Genomic DNA, 20,036 nt, shown 5'->3' with positions numbered 1-20,036 from the left:
CTGGATGGCACAGCAATGATCTGGGCAGAAATGAAATTTTGCTAATAAGCAGCCTCCACAAGAAATCCTAGAACGGTGACACTGTTGAAACTGCTTAGTTTGTCTACTGGGAACTGACATGAACTTCCCAACAGAATTCAAGGAAATGAAAAAAAAATCTTTTTTTTGTTCTCCTTTTCTTTCTGATTCTCTTTTTCTTTCTGTTTTGAGGGAGGTAGTTTCAGGAGACATGGCTGCATTCTGGTGTGGTGTAAAGTTTTCCGTCGGGAGACAATAATGAACATTCCTCTGGCAGGACGGGATGGGCTTTTTTTTTTTTTTTTTTTTTTTTGTTTCTCTTGCTGTTGTTTATTTATAAGACATTTCCTCTCAGTTAGTAGAAGTTAGATCGTAAGAGGCTCCAGTGATTTTCCTTCCACCTCCCCTCCCTAATTTCTGTGCTTCAGCACTCTGGAACACTGTGAACTTGACAAACTAATCAGAGCAGGGAGCTTAGCAGCCAGGCCTGGACACTCTCAAGAGACTGTGCTGATTCTCAGTCGATACTCCTTGGATCAGGAACCATAGTCCTGGTGAGTGGTGAGGTTCCAGAATTTGATGTGTCAAGGATTCTATTCTTGGTGTCTCTGAGGCAGTCAGGAAATAACGAGTGTTTTTAAAAAGGAAAAAAAGAATGCAGTTTTTTTAAAAAGCTACCAAACAATCCAACGGCCTGATGAAGATTTTACTGTGCACAGCTGAGAGCACTCTATGGACAATGGCTGAGCCTTGAGTCTGTGCTCAGGAGGAGCCTGCAGGCTTAGGTTTCACGCTGCCACCGATGGATGTCAGCCTTGGCAGGCCTGGCAAACATGCTTGTGGGAGGAGGGAGATAGGTGAGTGAGTGCAGCTGGGAGGTAGTAGTCAGGGTGGTAGGAGGGGGAAGTGAAAGTGGGATTCATGGTTTGTTTGGGGTTTCTCTCTACCAACTTTTCATGCATCTCTCTTCTGCACATTTACATTATGCTCAGAATACATAACCTACCCAGCTAAGCAAGAAAGAGAAGTGGATGCATAGCAGAAGAATATTGTTAATACTGTTCTTCTAAAGAGCACTTTGCTAAGAACTGGCTGTTTTTAAATGTTAGAGAAACTCCCTCCACCCGACCTTTAGAAAATATTATTTGTCATACCCTCTTCTTTATTCTTCTGCATTCATGATATCAAACAGAAGAATGCAAGGAGAATCCTTATTTGGTTCCAGGGAAATTTATCATTGTGACATAGGAAAACTAGATGACTGTCCTCACAGTATTAAACCCAAATATAGTATTGTCCTCAATATAAGAGATTCTGATTGAGTGTGCTCTGGGAAGTTGTCAAAGGAATGAAATGGGGGTGGTTGCATGCTGTCTGATATGAGACTAGCAGAGGAGTCAACAGACCAGCTTTTGGTTCCAATACATGCCTTCCGTGTCCTTGTTAATAATTCACACTCTCCCTGGAAGTGGAGTTTCAGTTGGAATGTGTATTTGTCTTTTACCATCAGGTCCCTACTTAGTTGCTCTTTCAGAGGTATTTGATCTTACTGTGTTTTCTTGTCTTCTTTCCAATTTCAAGAATCCAGCATGTTCCAAAATATTAAGAGTGGAAAAAACAGAAAACAAAAAAACATGGTGGCCATAAAAGCATTTGACTGTGTGGCAGCATCTGAAGTGAATTGCTCTTTGGAGAGAGGGAGGAGTCTTTGATGTCCCCAATATGGTTCTCATAGGCTAAAACTTCCAAGAACCACAACCCAGCCTAAGGGGCACTTACTCGATGTTCTTAAATATTTGGAAAGAGATGCTATTTTATTGTTTTAGTTTTCCTTGCTATTAACACATTGCCAGTAGATTCCTCCTAAAACTTGAAAATGCTTTAGCAATAGTTGATTTTACATTTAACCAGATGTGTATTGTGTGTGCCTGTTGTGTGTACTCTTGTCCAAGCTGGTACAGTCATCCAGCATATTACAGTGATACTTGGCTTTGGAATTTTGTTTGCTACTCTGGGCGATTCAGATTCTTAACCATTGAACTCACACATGCTCGTTTATTCCTGTGGTCCCTACAGACACTGACCCCTGCTACAGCCTCATCAGGGTCTGTCAGTGACCTCTAGAACAAAGAGTCAGCTTCCTTTCACAATTCCTGTAGTTTGTGAGGCACATCAAATTCCTGAGCTGTCATTGCGATAGGAAGCAGTCCCAGAGTTTTATTAGGACCAGTGTGCTGAAAGTTTAATGGTATATAATGGAAAACTTGCCTATTTCAGTTAGGCCATGTTAGTTATGACCATACTACTTGTATGTATAATGTTTCTTGGGGATTTTCCATTAATTCTTTTTTTCTAAAGAAAGAAGTTGAAAGGGAAAATAGCTAAATTTTTTTTAAGTTTGATATAAAAAATGTGACTAGTTTTACCCCATTACCACCAAGACCTACGTTAGGTTGTGCCTTCCTCAGTTAATACTTAGGCTGCACAGACCGCTGGGAGAATTGTCTATTAATCTCTGGTAGGGATGATGTCTATTAGAACTGCACTGAGGGCAAGCTGTATATCTAATACTTAGAAAATATTTTATTATTGAAATCCTGTAGCCTGTACATGAAATTTTATGAGCATCTTTAAGCAGAAAACAGGTAAACACAAATATCTAAGAGTATATCCCAAGAGATGACATTTAAAAAATATAACCTGACGGAGAAATCTTCCTCATTGTTGCCAAGATCTGGAGTTCCACATGGCTGTGGAAGAAAGAATTCTATGGCTAAGTTGGAGTATTTAAGTCAGAATTTGATCAGTACACCTTTGACAAAAAGGCAAGATAATGATGTATTTCTTTGCATTTAAATGGTTGTAAATGGTTACCTGATCTTTTCAAAACCTATGTTATAAACCTTCATAGTGTACTATCAATAATTCAGTTTTCCAGTGCTAATCCCCAAAATTTTTATTTCATTTCAGAGGATGCACGTTATAAAATGTATATTATCTTGCATGTGCATTTTTGCTGTAAGCACTTCCTATGTTATATTTATTTAATTAGGCAGTCACAAAGAGACACAAATGACATTGCTAAATAACAGAATTATTATTGCCCCAGTAAGAAATTATTCTTTCTTATTTATATACAAATGCTTTTTGATATTTATGTGATTCCTTTCAAAAGATACATATCTTTAAACATTAGGACGAAGGCTTTGATTCATTATATCGTGTGATTGTATATGTATGTTATCTTATGCATAATCACATACCTATATTCAACTATTAAAAATATAACCAAATCCTAGCTAGGCTTACTTGCCTTTGAATTCAATCAAATGTTTTGCAAATCAACCATAAGTGAAATGTATTTGACATTTTATCACACTGACAACACAGAAATTTTGCACAAATATTTATGAACAATATCTGCAAAAGATAAGATTTGGTTAGCTGATAAGATTGGTAATTATCCTTCATTGAACATACATGTTAGATTATGAGCCTAAATTCTATTTATGTACAACTTCAAAATATTAATTGCTATATGTATAAAGTACTTTAAAATTAAGTAGAAAGAAATTAAATTGCTTTTAATTATCTGAAAATTGAGAATATATTTAATGATTCACTTTATTTTGTAAGAATGAATTTATAGACAAATGACCCAGTTTATTCTAGTTTCTCGGCTACTTACTTGTACATTAAATACTTTGATGCTGTATTTACATATCAACATCAGCAACTATAATTTCCCAAATACCTTTTCAAGATAACCAGCCAAGACATATTCTTGTGAAGTCACACTTTTCTTTGAAGCTTTCCATAATAACCCAGATTAAAAGTGAACTTCCCCTTCTGACATTAATTGCATTTTAAAAATCGGTAGCTTTTGTTTGACACTTATCATGTACTGCTTTGAACTGAAGTTTTTTTATATGTATGAAACTACACGTGGTGAGAGGAAAGGTACTACATTTTATGTTTATTTATCTCCCTTCCAACCAATGTCAAATTGCCTTAATCTGAATGGAGGATCAATGAATATGTGATGAATGAACGAATGGATGAATGGACGGATGATATCTATATGGCAGTGCATTGACATTGAGTACGTATTGCTTATCGTAAGGAAGAAATACATCCAGAAAACAAATCAACAGATCCTTCTATATCTGAATCCCTTAAACTCCCATATTAGATCTTCCAGCTAGCTGACAGCAACTCCAGTCATTTGCCAAGGTAGCTTTCCTAATCTCCACAATGCCCAGGTGATTTCTGATGGGACATGGAGTCTTGAGCTTGCAGTAGTTCCCTTCATTTTCCAGGACTCGTGAGGGGGCCAAACACCCAGGTTGGTCTGCTCCTGCAGTCTGAAAGTACCAGACTGGCCTCTAACGTATCATATTGACCAAAGGTTCCTCCAGCTTGTCAATACTTGCTTACAGTCAGTCAGTGGTTCCTCCTTTCCTCAAACTCAGCATCTAAGGAGCTCAGGCTGATGTCAGATGTGGAAAGGCACGAAGACTAGCTATGAATGCCCGTGAACTAGACAGGAGAGGGGTAGGGCAGACAGACAGCACAATAAAGAGAGGGGCAAGAGGACAGGCAGCCAAATCATTTCCATGATCTTAACAGGCACTAATTACACGCCCTGTTTTAGGCAAATAATAGCTGAAAATAGCCAAGGGCAATTGTTTCTCATGAATAAATAAAGAAATTGGTGGGATCTCTTGGTGCTTCCTCAGTCAGTAAGCTGGAGCACACTAAGGCACATTTGGTGCTCTGGACACATCGGAGGAGAGGGGCCCATTCCAACACCCTAAATGGTACCCTGCTGACACGAATAGCATCCAGAGACTAACTTCATATTACTACAAGCTGACCCTAATAAACAATAATTAAAAGAAGCTACAATATTTTGTGAAATTTAATTATATCTGTTATCAATTGTCAATCAATGGTCAATCAACTTGGCAATCCCCAAACTACATCTAATTCTGTCTCCTACACTGAATTCTTTTCCAGAGCTTCTAATATATATAAATGATATGTACTAGTTTGATTTCCATCTCTTTTTATTTTTCTTATTTATCCTCCAGGAAACTAAATTCCTAGATGTAAGCAGCCAGAGGGAGAAAAAGGAGCGATTCACATAACGGATAATTAACCCTTGAACAATGGAAAGTTAACTCTCCATAGACATGCCAAAAACTGAAATGTTTTGTTGTTGAATATGTTCTCCTTTGGGTGTTAACACGTAGAGGACATCTCCATTAGCACAAACTTGGCACCAAACAGCCTGTTCATTCTCAAGCTACAAATGCCACACTCGCCTTCCAGTTCATTCTGGCAGGATTTGTAGCATGATGTCCTCTTGGGTAGTCATGTACAAACCACTCTGAGGGGCAAAATTGTATGAGTGCCTAATCCACTTTTGAAAATGAAAGAAAAGGATCTGTTTTTATGAAAAGCACCTAATAAGGAAAGACACAAATTGTAATAAAACGTGTTAGCACCTTGCATCTCCTGTTAATTGCCTTCCTAGTCAAAAGGAACCAAAATAGTGTAATAAATGTTAGACGTACATCATACACAGAATGCAGAAAAATGTCTCTTCCTTTTAACAGTGAGTTAAAAGAGTAGCAAACCTTAAACTACCCATATTGCCTTAACTTAGGCTCCTGTCCTTATTCATCTACTTCATTTGTCTAATGAGGATAATAGTACCCATTTGACTTATTTACCAGCATTGTTATGAGGATCAGATTACAAAGACTGTCTCTTCATTACATTCATTAAACATGGATTTAACATTCATTCATTCACTCATTTATTTATTAATGCAGGAAACATTTTTGAACCATATTCTGTGTCAGATATTATTCTAGAAGCTAAAGCTTGATTCATTTATTAACAAATATTTATTAAGAAGCACATACTATGCACCTAGCACTTTTCTAAGGGCTGAGAATACTACAGTAAACAAAACAAACAGGCGTCTCTCTTCTCAAAATACTTACTTTTTAGGCAGGGGAGAATGATAACAGGTACATATGTAAAATATAGAGTATGTTAGGTAGTGATAAGTGCTGTGGAGAAAAGCGAAATAAGAAAGAGAGAGAGACAGAGAGAGAGAGAGAGTGTGTGTGTGTGTATGTGTGTGCGTGTCAGGAGTAAGGTTGCAATTTCAAACTGGGTAGAAACGGAATGCCTCACTAAGGGGACAACATTTGAGAAAGGTAAAGAAGCAAGTTTTGTGGATATCTAGGCAAAGGCATTTCTGGCCTGGAACTACCAAGTGCAAAGGCCCTGGACAGAAATGGAGTTATATCAGGCAAGTCTGAGGGGTAACAAGGAAGTCTGTGTGCAGGATCAGAGTGAGCAAGCAGGGGGATGGTAGATGTGGCAGGGAAGGCAGTGGGGGCCTGAGCACGTGGGCCTTTATATGCTGTTGTGAAGGTTTTGGCTTTGTCACTGACAATACAGAAGACATGACCTCAAGTTGCTCATTGGTGGAGAGACAGATAGGGAAGCAAGCAGGGATAATGGCCTATGCTAAGTATCGTAACTGGAGGATGCTCAAGGAACCTAGGAGGCACCAAACAGTGAATGTTTACCCGAATGTACCTTGCGGTAGAGGATCAGGGAAAGCTTCAGAAAAGAGCTAATAAGTCCCTTCTGGGCCTTGAAGGATTTTCCCAGATGGTCAGAGGGAGGAAGAACATTCAGTAAGAGGACCAGAAGGGGCAAAGACACTTAAAAAGGAAATAGCATAGCAGAGTTGGGGAACAGTATCACTAATGTTCAATAGAGGAGTGTGGAGAAATGATGCTATAGATGTAGGCAGGGAACAATCATGTTGGGCCTTGACTGCTATGCAAAGATGTTTTAATTTCATCTTGGGGCATTTGGGGAGCCATTGAAAGGTTTTAAGTAGAGAAGGTTAATGATCAAATTGTGTTACAGAAGATCACTCTGGCAGCAGGGTGGAGGATAGATTGGAGGAATGGGAGAATAGAGACAGAAAAATGAGTTAGGAGGCAACTAAAATTGTTCAGACAGAACACAATGAAGCTCTGAACTAGGACAATAACTATGGGAATAGGGCGGAAGAGACACGTTCAAGAGATAAGAGGCAGAATGGACACAATTTAATAACCTTTGGGCTGGGCATCAGGAGAAGGAGGAGTTTTGGATTGCTCCCAGGTTTCTGCCTTATACAACTAAGCAAGAAAAGCTATGAAGAGGAGGAATGGGTTTTGTAGGCTGGGGGAAGATGATAAATTTGCTTTTGAATGTGTTAATTTTGAGATGTTGGGGAATTATCCAGACTGATGCCTGGTAGGCTGTTGGATTTAGTCAGGAAAGCTGGAGATAGGTCAGGGATAGAGATAAGTTTGGCAGTCATCTGAATCGTCAGCTTCAGGATAATAGTTAAAATGACAGAGTGGACTTTTCTCAAGGAAAATTTATTGACAGAAAGCAAAAGGGAGCAGATCCTTGGAGTAAAGCACATTTATGGCACAGAGAGAGAAAGAGGAGTCTTAGAGAAGATTATTCTGAGCAATTATTATGTGCCAGCCATTGTGCTAGATTGTGGAGGAACCAAGATGACTAGTACCCAGATCCTGCCCTGAAAGCACTCACAGTTTGTAAAAATATAAGAGGTTTCTATCACCACCAACCATGGACAGTGCTTACAGAGGAAATGTCCAAGCATAACAGAGAAAGTAGTACAGAATATTTAATTAGCATTATGGGAGATTATAAAGGCAGAATCCTGGAAAGTTTGCTGCATGCATGTCACCATACAGTTCATTTCTGATTTCTCTAATACTTGTATGTGTATGTTCTGGTGTTAGCATGGGTTCAAGCTATTGGCAAAACAAGCCAGGTGTAAATTATGGTAGAATTGAAATCGATAGTGCTTTGAAGCACTGGAGTGCCCAGTTCACATCAGGGCATGCGTCTGTGTTCACTGAAACATGGCTATCAAGTGCACCCTGAGTCATTAGATGTGTTATCCAGTGAATAACAGCATAATGATATTTTAGCAGAGCAGCCTTATGATAAATTCTGCTTTAGTGAAACTCCATATACAGAGCAATTTCTCCTGGCCGTGTACATTGCATGGCAAAGAAAGGATATCCTGCTGTGTATCAGAAGGCTGTAATTTCATTTAGGGGTTCTATTGACATCGTAAACTGCAAGAGCAGAGCTCAAGTGGCTATTTAAGTCATAGGAACTTCAAGCTAAAATTACTGCCTAGTCCTAATCGCCACCTCCGAGGGACTCCTGCCTATATATATATGTGTTTTATGTTTCTATCTGTGTGTCTATAAATACTCAAATCACTCCAGGGGCTGAGGTGATAAGCCATCCTAAAATATGACAGGTGTCTGTCACCTTTGTAGCTGGTATAGGCTAAGGGCTAAAAGCAGTTATATTATTCATTGAAGGTCAAATGTTAAAAGGGGGCAGAAACTCCCCAACAAGTTCAGAATATAGGTATTCTTGTTTTCCTGGTTGAAGACATTCTCTATTTCTGTTTAAGGTCAGAGTCTTCCAGCATGTTGAGGCTAGAAAAGTTGGGACCTTTAAACTTACCTGTACATCAGAGTTTATAGCTTGTACGTGTTTGCCCCATTCTTTCCTCTCTTTGCCTTGACCCATGATCTCTTGTGAAAATACTAGTACTGGATAGTCTTGGAATAGTATCCAGTAAGGTACAGATTATACAATGCCCCACAAAAGTGATTCCCTAGATGTCTAAAGGGTCCATTCTGTCCTGAGATATAGTCAAGCTGAAAATTGGAAGCCATAATAATTGACTTGAATGTTTATTTTCTGAAGAAAATAAATTTAAATAAAATTGCAAATTGTCAAATTGTGTTTATTAGATGATGCTTTGGAATTGACTCCAGGAGACCAACAAAGAAAGATTCAAAGCTATGTATGTTTCTCTTTGGTTTTTAATGAAAATGTTTGTGCCCCTACATCAACTATCAACTTTGTCCAGAGAGGCCACTACAAAATTAGACACTGGAGTTTAAACTTATTCAGTCATTATGGCTGACATTTTATTTGGTCACTCTCTTTCCTGGGCTTCAAAATCATCTATCTACATACTGTCTTAAATTCAAAATCCCAGCAGGATTATCATGGTTCAGAAAACCACAATAGTAATAGAACTTATGACTCCTCATAAGGTACATGTGTTTTCAGTGATCTTACTAACCCTTATATCACCCTGTAGAGGAATGGAGGATGGAGAGGTAGATAGCTGGACCCATAATTAGTGGCTGAGACTGAAGTTTTTACTTTCCATATTAGCCTGACTATTGTTCTACTGCTTCATCACAATATTTCTTTATTGCTTAAATAGTATAATTAAAAATTAAAGTCTATAAGAGCTGAATCTCTCTCATCTGTTACCATGATATTTTCATTATATTCCTGAGCAACATAATATGCCATTGTCGCATTTCTGAGAAGCGATACTGCCCTAGTAAGAGTATCCTCAAATCATTTATATCCATGGGAATGTAAAAAAATAAAAAAGAGAGAGATTATGTAGACATAGATAAGCTCCGTCATGAAGAAGTACAACTCTCCTACTGTTCTCCTGGACTTAGGCAGCATAGCAGAGTGATTAAGAGGGCAGGCTCTCTGGGCTGTGCCACTTGCTAGCTATATGACCCTAGGAAAGCTATTAAATTCTTGTGCCTTAGTTTCTTAATATATAAAATGGGTATGATAATGATACCTTCATCATAAAATACTATGTGGAGTAAATGATCTAATAAATGTAAAATAATTAAACCAATACTTGATATACAGTAAGCACTCAATAAACATTAGCTGCTATTATAATCACCATTATCATCCTCCTCTTCATCGCTTATTCCTATACTATAGAGTCTTGGTTAATACCTGTTAGGAAAATCCCTACACATGTGTGTGCATGCACACACATACACACACGCAAACACACATGCACACACCTCATCCACCTAACAGTGCTTGCTTACCTCAGCTGTGGGCTTAAGTTTCACCTATATGTTAATTTCAATGTCTTCCTAAGCAGAGAACATATAAGGACTCCATGCTTTGGATGAGGTGGGTTTGATACTAAATTCAGCCTTCACACTGGTTTCAAGTACTTGATGAAGAATTACGCAGTGGCTGGTCCTCACTCCTATTACTCACTCTAGTTGTTTTCATCTCATCACTTAAGACCTTCCTAAATCATAAATTCTGTTAAGCATGATCTAGTCCAAATCTACTGATGGGTTCACCATTATAATTTCAGCTCAATAAATAAATGTGCAGTAAATGAATGAATGAATGAATGTTCTATTTTCACCATCTTCACTTGGGTCCTAGTGCTGGCTACCTGTTGTTCTAAATGTTAACCTCATTGTTTATCTAGGCCAGTGCATTCACTAACCCTAGTTATTATTCTGTCTTCCAATCCAGATTCTGCTAGTTATTTTTCTCCTCTTGCCTGATTTGAAACTCTCAGTACGATATCCAGTCACTATAGTAGGCCTACCCTCCTATCTGCCTCATCTTTTCCTTTGTGGAACCATTGACACTATCCTTAGAACTGTGTTCTTTATGCCTCTGCCTATACCTTCTTCCCATTTGAAATCTGAACTTTAATCTTATAAGTGATTATTATCCATTTGTATTTTAATCTGATACCCTTGGTTCTAACCTTGATTTTGATCTTCATATCATGTGTTTCACACACCCTTTTGTATATTTATTATATTTTGAGAAAAATATGCTTACATCAATAGTAAATGAAAGCTGATATCAAGCCCTATCTGTAAGAAACAGCATTCAACCACCTTAGCAGACCACGTGTTGTACCATTTGTTATGCCTCCACAATGGTCCTTATCTTAGTCCCTTGATAAATATCAGAGACCTGATATCCTGAACCTGGTCTTAGTTGCTGTATACCTGCTCCACCCCTAGGCTGATGCTAACAAACTTAATTAATGTAAAATTTCATTGAGCAATGTTGGCATTAGTGTAGAGTACATTTAATAGTAAATATCACATGTAAAAGGGAGAGAAACTAACAGCAAAATCCAACATCGTTGCAGCTGGTAAACACCATTCACCATTACATTTTGACGTATTTATTGTGTTCCTCTTATTGTCCCTTTTTTTTGGAAGCGACTCATAAAAAGAGAAAAAAATTTTTAAAGAAGAGGTACAATTTAAATTTAGAAACAAGTATGATACTAAACTTAATTAGTATTTCTCACAATAGTTAACAGGGTTACTATTATCACTGTTACTATTATCAGAGACAATACCTGCTTACAAGGAGCTTCTAGTTTGTATATTCTTGTTGCAGTGATTAGTATTAGGTCCTAAAACTAATTAGGTGGAAATCACTAGCCTGTTATTATGCACCAAAATGAGCAGTAAAGAAAGTCAGTGAGTGCTGCAAGAATTCACATCAGGGAGGTTTCTAATGGTTTATGGGAGGCTTGATAGCAGAGGGAGAACTTTAGCTGAGGATGTAAAAGCTAGGCATTGAAGGATAAAGGAAAAAGGGTCTTCTGGAGAGAAGGGAAGATGGCATGCAGTGCTGTGATACCAGATAACAGAGAAGTAGTGAGAACGAAGAAAAAATTTAACCTGAAAAAAGGCACAGCAATGGGAGTGAAGTTGATGCATACAGGAAGTAATGAAATTGGAAATAAGATCCATGTTCGTGAAGATTAGGACATGAATTTGGAAAGGCAGGTGGAGTCCAAAATTTATTTTATGTGGGTGATGAGAACAATAGCTGGCATACAGTTAGAACTCAATAAGGGTTTGCCGAATAATTGACACATTTTAGAGAGGCAAGCAAAAATAATGAAAGTGGTGTTTTAAGAGTTAACCTGGCTATAGTGTGCAGGGTGGTTTGAGGGGGTTGAGACTAGTCCGAGATGCCAGCTGAGGTAATTGCAATCATTCAGATGCAGACCAGCCAAAACTCAAATACAGTCATGACTGTGGAGATTAAAAAAAGGGACATTTCTAGAAACATTAACGGCACTCTCTATATCTGTTTCCTACCAACCGTAACTTTAGCCCCACCATAACTTTAAATGGAAAGTATCTCCCAAATATGGGATCCTCTTTGCCTTTTGATTTGATTTTAGTGAAGTCCATCACTACTTATAAGGCAGGGTCAGTATGGAGAATGGACCCTGAGGCTTACTTAAGCCTCTAATCAGTGAAGCTTTATTATATTATATTCCTGAACGATGTAACATGCTCTCGAAGTTTGACTGCTTGGGGAATAAACTCAGGGGACACACAGACTCCTTTGGGTTCACACTTATGAGTTCCTGATAGGCAAGAGTCTGTGGGAAATCTAGCAAATCAAAGAGTGCTGATCCTCTCAGGAGAGATTCTGGAGGAGTGTTCTTAACTATATAGTTCTTAGCTCTCACTATCTAACTCCTGAAATAGCGACAGAACCCTTCTACATTTTCTCCCTTCCTTCTTCACTTAAACCAGATCAATACCAAAAGGAAACCTCAGTAGAGACTATATGCTAGCAGAGATTTCAAGAACATCCCAAGCTCTGTCTTACTCCTGGACGGTCTCAGAGACCCCAAGGGTATTCTTGTACTTGGTTGTGAGAAACAGTGCTCATTAGCTTGTCTTTTGCTGTGTGCCATCATTATCAGTCATGCCCTGAGTTGGCCTTTTCTTTGGACAGTTCTGACATTTCTTGAAGGGTGACAATTGGACCAACATATAACATCTATATTCAACTTTTTATTGGCCAAGAGTCATGTGTGCACATTGCTGTGATTCCTTCCTAAGGCAAGTGCCCCATTTTATCTTATGGTTATTCGAGTGACTGCCTTTTCTTGCCTACTCAGAGCTCCTTCTAGACAGGACCATGCCTTACTTTTCTCTTTATGTTCTGGTTTCAGCATAACATATGCCCCACAGTAGATCACCAGTACACATTTATGGACTCTCTTGATTTCATACATTTTGAACAGGGACAGCCCTCCATGAGGCTTCCATCTCGAGTTCTGATGTGGAAAATACCTCCTAAGTGACGAACTCTTTTGGCTCCCCAACCAGGCAATCCCAGGTATTTACTAAGCCTAATTTTCCCCAGCAGTTGGCATAGGGAATGTAAAATTGATGGCTCTGCTGATCAAACCTGTCTGTCTGCAGAGTGTAGAGTGGTGCACCATTTAGAGGAAGGGTGTTTGGGAAATTAAACAAGGACTGTCTGAATAGGAGACCTGTCACCCTGCAATGGAATGACAGGCTTCTGCCCACAAACCAGGGTTAAGACCTTCATATTGTGGCTTCTTTTCACCCATTTGTGAGGAATGGGTCTCATCCCATTAGTGGGTGCATATGTTACACCACTGGAAGCTGTTATGCATCCTCCATAGGTCTGGATGAAGGAGCTGTAGCTACACATAAGTATGTACTTGCCAACAGATCTCTGTATTTATCTGCCTGTCAGTGGGAGCAGACAGGGCACAGCTCTTTGATGGGCAAGAACTGCAGGTCAAAGCCGTGCTCTTGCTGCTGCCACCGCCACTGTGATTGCTGTGACTTTATCATTTGAATCCTGAAGGAGGCTAGGGGAGCTTGTTAGTTGTTGTTCCAGCCTAACCTGGGAGGCTAGCTCTGGTCACTGACATAATTATAGACCTTGCAAATGTTGACTGCCAATGTTGTGGCCAGTGACGATGGACTCTTAAAACCATGGTTACCCACCATCTATCATCCTTCAATCGTGCCTCAAGAATACACACATCTCTGCTATCTCTGGGCACCATCTCTAATGCCTTTCGGATGCTGTGTGATCCTCCTAGATTCTGCCTGTTAAGTGTATTTCCTGCTGCAGGCTGCCTCTCAGCCTCTGTCCCACTCAAGAGACACACTCCCTCCCAGTAGGAAAAAATTATTGTGCTTCAGGCTTCTAATGGAAATAGTCTACTAAACTAGGTGCTTACTTTAGCAGCTATCACACCCCTACAACTATATACATCATTGGCCGTGGTCTTTACCATCTCAATATGAATATTCCTTGTGAGGAAAAAGATATTTCTCCCCCAAAGTGAAAACATACTAGTGATAACAATGTGAATTTATGATTACTTTGTATATAACTGAAGAAAACAAGCAGAGCAAACTTGTGTTTTTAATCTAGGCCTGTTTACCAGTTTAATTTGATAGTGGAAATTAATTGTGCAATTCTTAATATAACTACTGTACAACCACAATTAACAGACTTCTTTTTTATCATTGTTCTTCCTCTCATGCTTATAAGAGGGCATGGACCATTCTCTTCCCCCAAAATTCAATTTTCCTCAAGATTGTGGCATTATTGCAAAAGAAGTGACAGGAGTATTTTTGTTTTTTGGTTGGCTTGTGTAGTATCCATTTAGTAAAAGTCTGACTGAAAGATACAAGAAGTGAGCTCATCTGAGACAGCGCTTCCTGATTTTGCCTTTCTAAGAGGTAGGTGGCAAAGCAAGAGAGTTTTGTCTCAGACAGAATTTGGAAAGAAAGAGACTGTCTTGTCAAAGAGAGGTGAGATGATGTGAAAAGGGCTTATTTCTATATGTCAAAAAGGTATAAGACAGATATTTCATTGAATAGGAGATGGACTGGGTTCAAAGGTAGAGCTTCCTTTTCCTAGTTATTTTTATTTGATATGCTTTCCTTTTATTATTCTTCTTAATATCTGTACTATGCAACAAAGGCAAACTGACTTTTCTGAAGATCATCTTCAGTAGGGTAGAAATTAGTAATTTGATCAACTAGATCAACAGACAGTGAAATGAAAATGGAAAAAAGGAATCCTGTATTTAATTAAAGTATGTTGCCTGAGCAAAGGCTTTTAAAAAATAAATTAGGGATTGGTAATTAGGAGTTACAGATTGCTGCTTCTGTGAAAGTGAGCTAGGTAAGAACCCCATTTGACCTTTTGCTACCACTAAAAGCCCTAAAACTCAGTATGTGTATCAAAGTCGTGTTAAATGAACATGTAAGTTCATGGCTTGCTATGAGAGTCTGCACCTACTTAAAAGGCACAACAGAAATGCTGAAATGGGGCAATTCATTAGGAACAAAGAATTTTCTAGATTCTGTGGCAAAGGTTTCTCTAGGACAGTGTTTCCCAAACATCCCTGATGCTAAGAATCATCAGGGTTACACGTGAAATATGCACTTGTCTGGGTCCTCCCTCCTGCCACCAGACCTGGAGAATCATAAACTTCCATGGAGTGACCTTGGCATTTGTATCTGAAACAAGGAAACTAGTTGATTGTTAAGATCAGGGAAGTCTGGGAATACTGCTCTAAGAGGTTTTTTTAGAACATATAAAGAGGGGGACTGATGATTTTATATGTACACTTCTCCTATGTTCTTCCCAAGATTTCAGAGGCACTTCAAGAGAGTAAAAGAAGAGCCTTTCTTTATACCAATGATTTTTAAGCATCTCTTGTCTCTCCTTGTCCCTCCATATCAATGACCTTAAGACTTTGTATTCCCCTCTTCCCCACCCCTCATCCCTACCTAATAAATGGTCATATCATGAAATAAAAGTCCTTAGATTAGGAATTTGGAGCTTGAGTTCTAGTTCTGGCTGAAGCTAAGAGCTATGTGACCTTATATCTTCCATCACTTTAGTTTTCACATTAGAATAATGATGAGGTTGCACAAAATGTTGTTTGTGAACTATACCAGCTCTACATTGTTACGAATATTAAATAACTTCTGTAACCTTGTTTGGGGACCATATATGATGACTTCTGCGCTTGATGGGAGTGTGTGTTCAGGTTTAGACATGTCCGTTAAGTATTATTTACAGACTTGTTACCTATTTCTGAAACCAAATTGAGTTACAATTTAATCTAAGATAATAAACTTTTTGGAAAATTTATTTTCTTCTTTTGACAGCTAGAAGTGTCTTCCATGGGAACTGTTGACAAGGGTTTGTCACATTGACAACCACATCATGGATACTGACTTGTTGAAAGAGTAAGAGAAGGTATGAGTGAATGAATGAATAATCTAGTGCCTGTTCTCCATGCTAACACTTTCAAGTCCATGGAGGCAAGGATGGTAATACTCTTCAGCTAAACATTGGAGGACTGGTAGTCAAAAAAATTCTTTAAATACACATACATGTCCATGACTTGGCTTTGCTACAAAGCTAAATGGAAAGCCCTTAGCTGACTACAACAATAAAAGTAGAAAATTAAAAGAAAGTGCCGCTCGAGTTTTGAAGGCGAAGATAGAGAAGTGTAGCAGTAGAGGTTTACATTTCCTGAGCTCCCTTGTCAGCTCAGCATGTCCTCAGTGTAAATACACATGTGACAGTGGCCTATGCACTCATTCACACTTCACAGAAGCCCTCGGTTTCCTTTTCTCGCTCCATTTTAGCAGTGGGCAGCCTGCAACCTTTTGATCAAGCTGACTTTGTACGTAACATGACTGAACTCCGCTATGCCAAACATCCTTGAGGAAGTTGACATTTGTGTACTTTGAAAGAAAAAAAAGAAAAGTGAATCCCAACTGCTTCCTCCTGCCCTTTTGATTAAGAGAACGGTAAGTCAGCAGGAGAGGTGCTGCTTTTAACATGCAGGGTGTGCAGAACTGATTGGTATTTTTCTTTGAAAAAAAGTAGAAAAGATTGATGTTAAACAACACTAATCAGAGTTGATTACAGGGACTGAATGAATTCATTGATGGGAAAGAGCCATGGTTCCAGAGACAACAAAAAAGATTAGATAATAGTCAGGGGAATAGTATTTGGAATAGTTCTGCTCATCTCTGACAACCAGGAATCAGAGCCCCTAGCTCTCTAACCACTCCTGGGAATAGACTTATCTGTACACTAAGTACAGTTCTCAGCTGGGAATGCTCTTCTCCCTGAGCTTTGTATGGCTGACTCTTTCTCTTCATTCATGTCCTCAGCCTTCCCTGATCACCTTATCTAAAGTGGTGCTTCCATCACAGCCTGGGTGAGCCCAACCCACCTCTGGGTAGCATATTCCCAAGTGCTACCCAGAGCTCTGTCTGGAACCACCTGCAGTTCCCTGCATGGACTATATTTTGCCTTGCCCTGTAATTTTTTTTCTGTCACCTCTACCTGGTGACCCTTCCCATCTCTCCTCATTAAAAGTCAGGGTCCCACACCTCTGTTCTCCCATGGTAATTTATGCTTAACTCATTTATAGCAGGCATCACCCCATGTTATAATTATTTGGATAGTTACTTTACCTTCTCCCCAATAGACTGAAATATTTCAGGGCAGGGACTGTAGCCTTTATCTTTACATCTTTAATGTTAGCAAAATACCCAGAATGTACTGGGCATTTAACTAATGAAGAATGAATGAATCAATCAATCAATACTCCCTACCTACCTACCTCCTTGTTTTAAAATAATTGCCTGAAATAAATAACACAACCCATAGGAAGACATTTCTACCCAGAATGGATAACCCATTGGTTATCTGTTTACGAAAAAGGTAATGGAACAAAGGAAATGGGAAATCAAATTTAGGAGTTTAACACATGCTCTTTTCTGTGACCTCTAGTTTGTTCCCAATAGCACTCTGACTACATATATGAGGAAACCTTTGGAGAAACAGTTTGTTGGACTTATGCTATAATTTCTGAGTAGTGAATGAATGTGTTGATTACTTCACAAAAAGTAGGCTGCTGCTTTTAAATTTATTATTAATTATAATGCACTGTTTATATAGGCTTCTCCTTTAGGAACCCCCAAGTATTCAACATACATCATCAACCTAATGCTATATTCTGCCTCATGTTAATAATCTTATGGCTACTGAAGCCATCACCTGAGCACTTTAGAATCTTGATAAATATTATCAAATGCATATGTTACGCTCATTATTTTCAGTAATCTCATACATTTAAATTCCTAGAGAAATGTGTTTTCTTCTTCTTATATATCATCAATTGGATTACCAGATCTTCTCCACTCAACACGTGGAAAGTAGAACATATGGGGAATCACCCCAGGCTTTTAGATGGGATTTCTCCCAACTAGTTCATAGCTGAAACATTTAATGACATTTTACATTTTACTAAAAATTCCATTGAGCTTACAAAGGAGCATCATACACCATAACATCATAAGAATGCTACAGAGCTAGGGAGGGAAGAACCTAGAGCATTTTATGGTTCAAGGTGATGGAGTCCCAGTGATGCTAAATACTGGCCACATTTGCCCAAATGTTGGCTACACCAGTGGCTAAAAGATCAGGGAGCAAGAGAACCATTTTATCATGGCAAGAACACTTTCATTTTCACTTTTATATGATATTATTCTTGAATTAGTCAATCTCACATTTTTCACTGCATTTTCAACGCAGTTTTCAATCTTGCATTCTCCAGTATAGCTTGGAGATCTTTTCATAGCAGTACATAGAGAGCTACATTAATCTTTTATTCAGTTGCACAGTATTCCATTATGTAAATGTATCATAGTTTATTCTACCAGTTCCTATTTATAAACAATTTTTGTCATTTCAAACAATGCTCCAGTGAACAACCTTGTACATAAATCATTTCATAGATGTGCAGATTTTCTGCAGGATAAATTCTCAGAAGGAAAATTGTTGGTCAAAGGTTTACATGCATCTTAAATTTTGAGAAACTTTGCCAAATGGATCTCAACAGCGTTTGTATTACTGACTCCTCCCATTGGCAATATATGAAAGTGCCTTTTTACTCCCAGCCTCAACAAAGTAGTGTTTCTTCAAACTTTGGATTTTTGCCAGTTGTATAGGTAAAAGATGATATCTCACTGTATTTTCAGTTGGCCTTTTCCTTATTATGAGTGATGCCAAGCATCTTTTGATATGTTTAATGATTTTGGTGTTTGTTTTTTTTATTAGGTGTCTGTTCATCTTTTGCCTTTTCTTTTGATTGGGTTCTTGGTCTTTTCTTATTGATGTCTTGCTATTTATACATTAAGGAGATAGTTCTTTTTTCTATATGTGTTGCAAATATTTTTCCCAGTTTGTCTTATTTTTAATTACTTTGCTTATGATGTATATATATTTTTTGCCATACAGAAGTTTGCTTTTAATATAATCAGATTTACCAATCTTTTCTATTATGGCTTCTAGATACTGAGTCAGGTAGACAGTCCTTCCCCACGCCAAGATTATGAAAGGATTTGCCAATGTTTTCTTTTAGTACTTTGATAGCTTAGATTTTTATATTGAAAAACACATCTATTGAATGAGATTTTTTAATCCAAAAGATATTTTCAGGATAAAAGAGGATCTAGGAAAGAAAAGCCATAATGTTCCCAGAGCTTGATAAGCTGTGGCTAACCTGCTATCATTTGCATAGCATAGTAAATCTCATCCCTTTCTGCCAGCAGGATGCAATACAATTATGATGAAAGGGCCAATCTGGATTTTAAAAGGAAAATTAAGAATAACAATGTTTAGCCTTTTGAGGTCTTCACCTTTCCTCTTTCTATATTGCTGTTTGTTTGTTTTTGCTTTTTATTTGTTTCTGTGAGAAGGCCACATGCTAGCAGAGAGGCTATAAGCTAATGGCATTATTTATTGGTTCAACTTCTAGTATCTTATGCGATTCAGCACTAAAACTTATTAATTATGAAATACAAACTGGTATAAAATAGTGCATAGAACCTAGCCCTTGGAGTCAGAAGCCTTGAGTTCATCTGGTATACCCCAGAGCATCTCTCCTTGCTATGATTTCCATCTGTAGTCAATGGAAAGAATGAGATCATTATCTCAAAAACAGTAAAAAAGCAAATAGATACATTTTTTAATGTTTGAGTACTATAGAAAATTAGTTCATGCAGTTATTAGCTGATGATATTTTCATATGATATGGCATATGAATTTTTAGAGGGAAGCTTTATGTAGAAAGCTTTATTTTCCCACATTCCAGTTAATATTTGCTCACACTCTTCTATATTTTTCCTTCAGGTTCAAAAGTGTTCTTT

The 20,036-nt window shown here is 38.2% G+C and overlaps 1 protein-coding gene across 13 annotated transcripts in view; it reads left to right on the top strand.

The window, feature by feature from the left end:
- Positions 1–20,036, top strand: part of ZBTB20 (zinc finger and BTB domain containing 20) — an 830,948-nt gene that overhangs the window by 512,797 nt on the left and 298,115 nt on the right. The window contains exon 2 of one of the 13 annotated variants that reach the window (XM_081234525.1): positions 15,972–16,062. The exons of the other annotated variants lie outside the window; for them this stretch is intronic. The gene's annotated coding sequence lies outside the window, so the exon portion shown is untranslated. The remainder of the gene's footprint in view (positions 1–15,971; positions 16,063–20,036) is intronic. 13 annotated transcript variants of the gene reach the window in all.

Source organism: Mesoplodon bidens, assembly GCF_964165515.1.
Source record: "Mesoplodon bidens genome assembly, chromosome: 5".
In the NCBI taxonomy this organism is placed as follows: domain Eukaryota; kingdom Metazoa; phylum Chordata; class Mammalia; order Artiodactyla; family Ziphiidae; genus Mesoplodon; species Mesoplodon bidens.
Note: the sequence above shows the minus strand (reverse complement) of the source record. Positions and strands in the feature narration are given on the sequence as shown.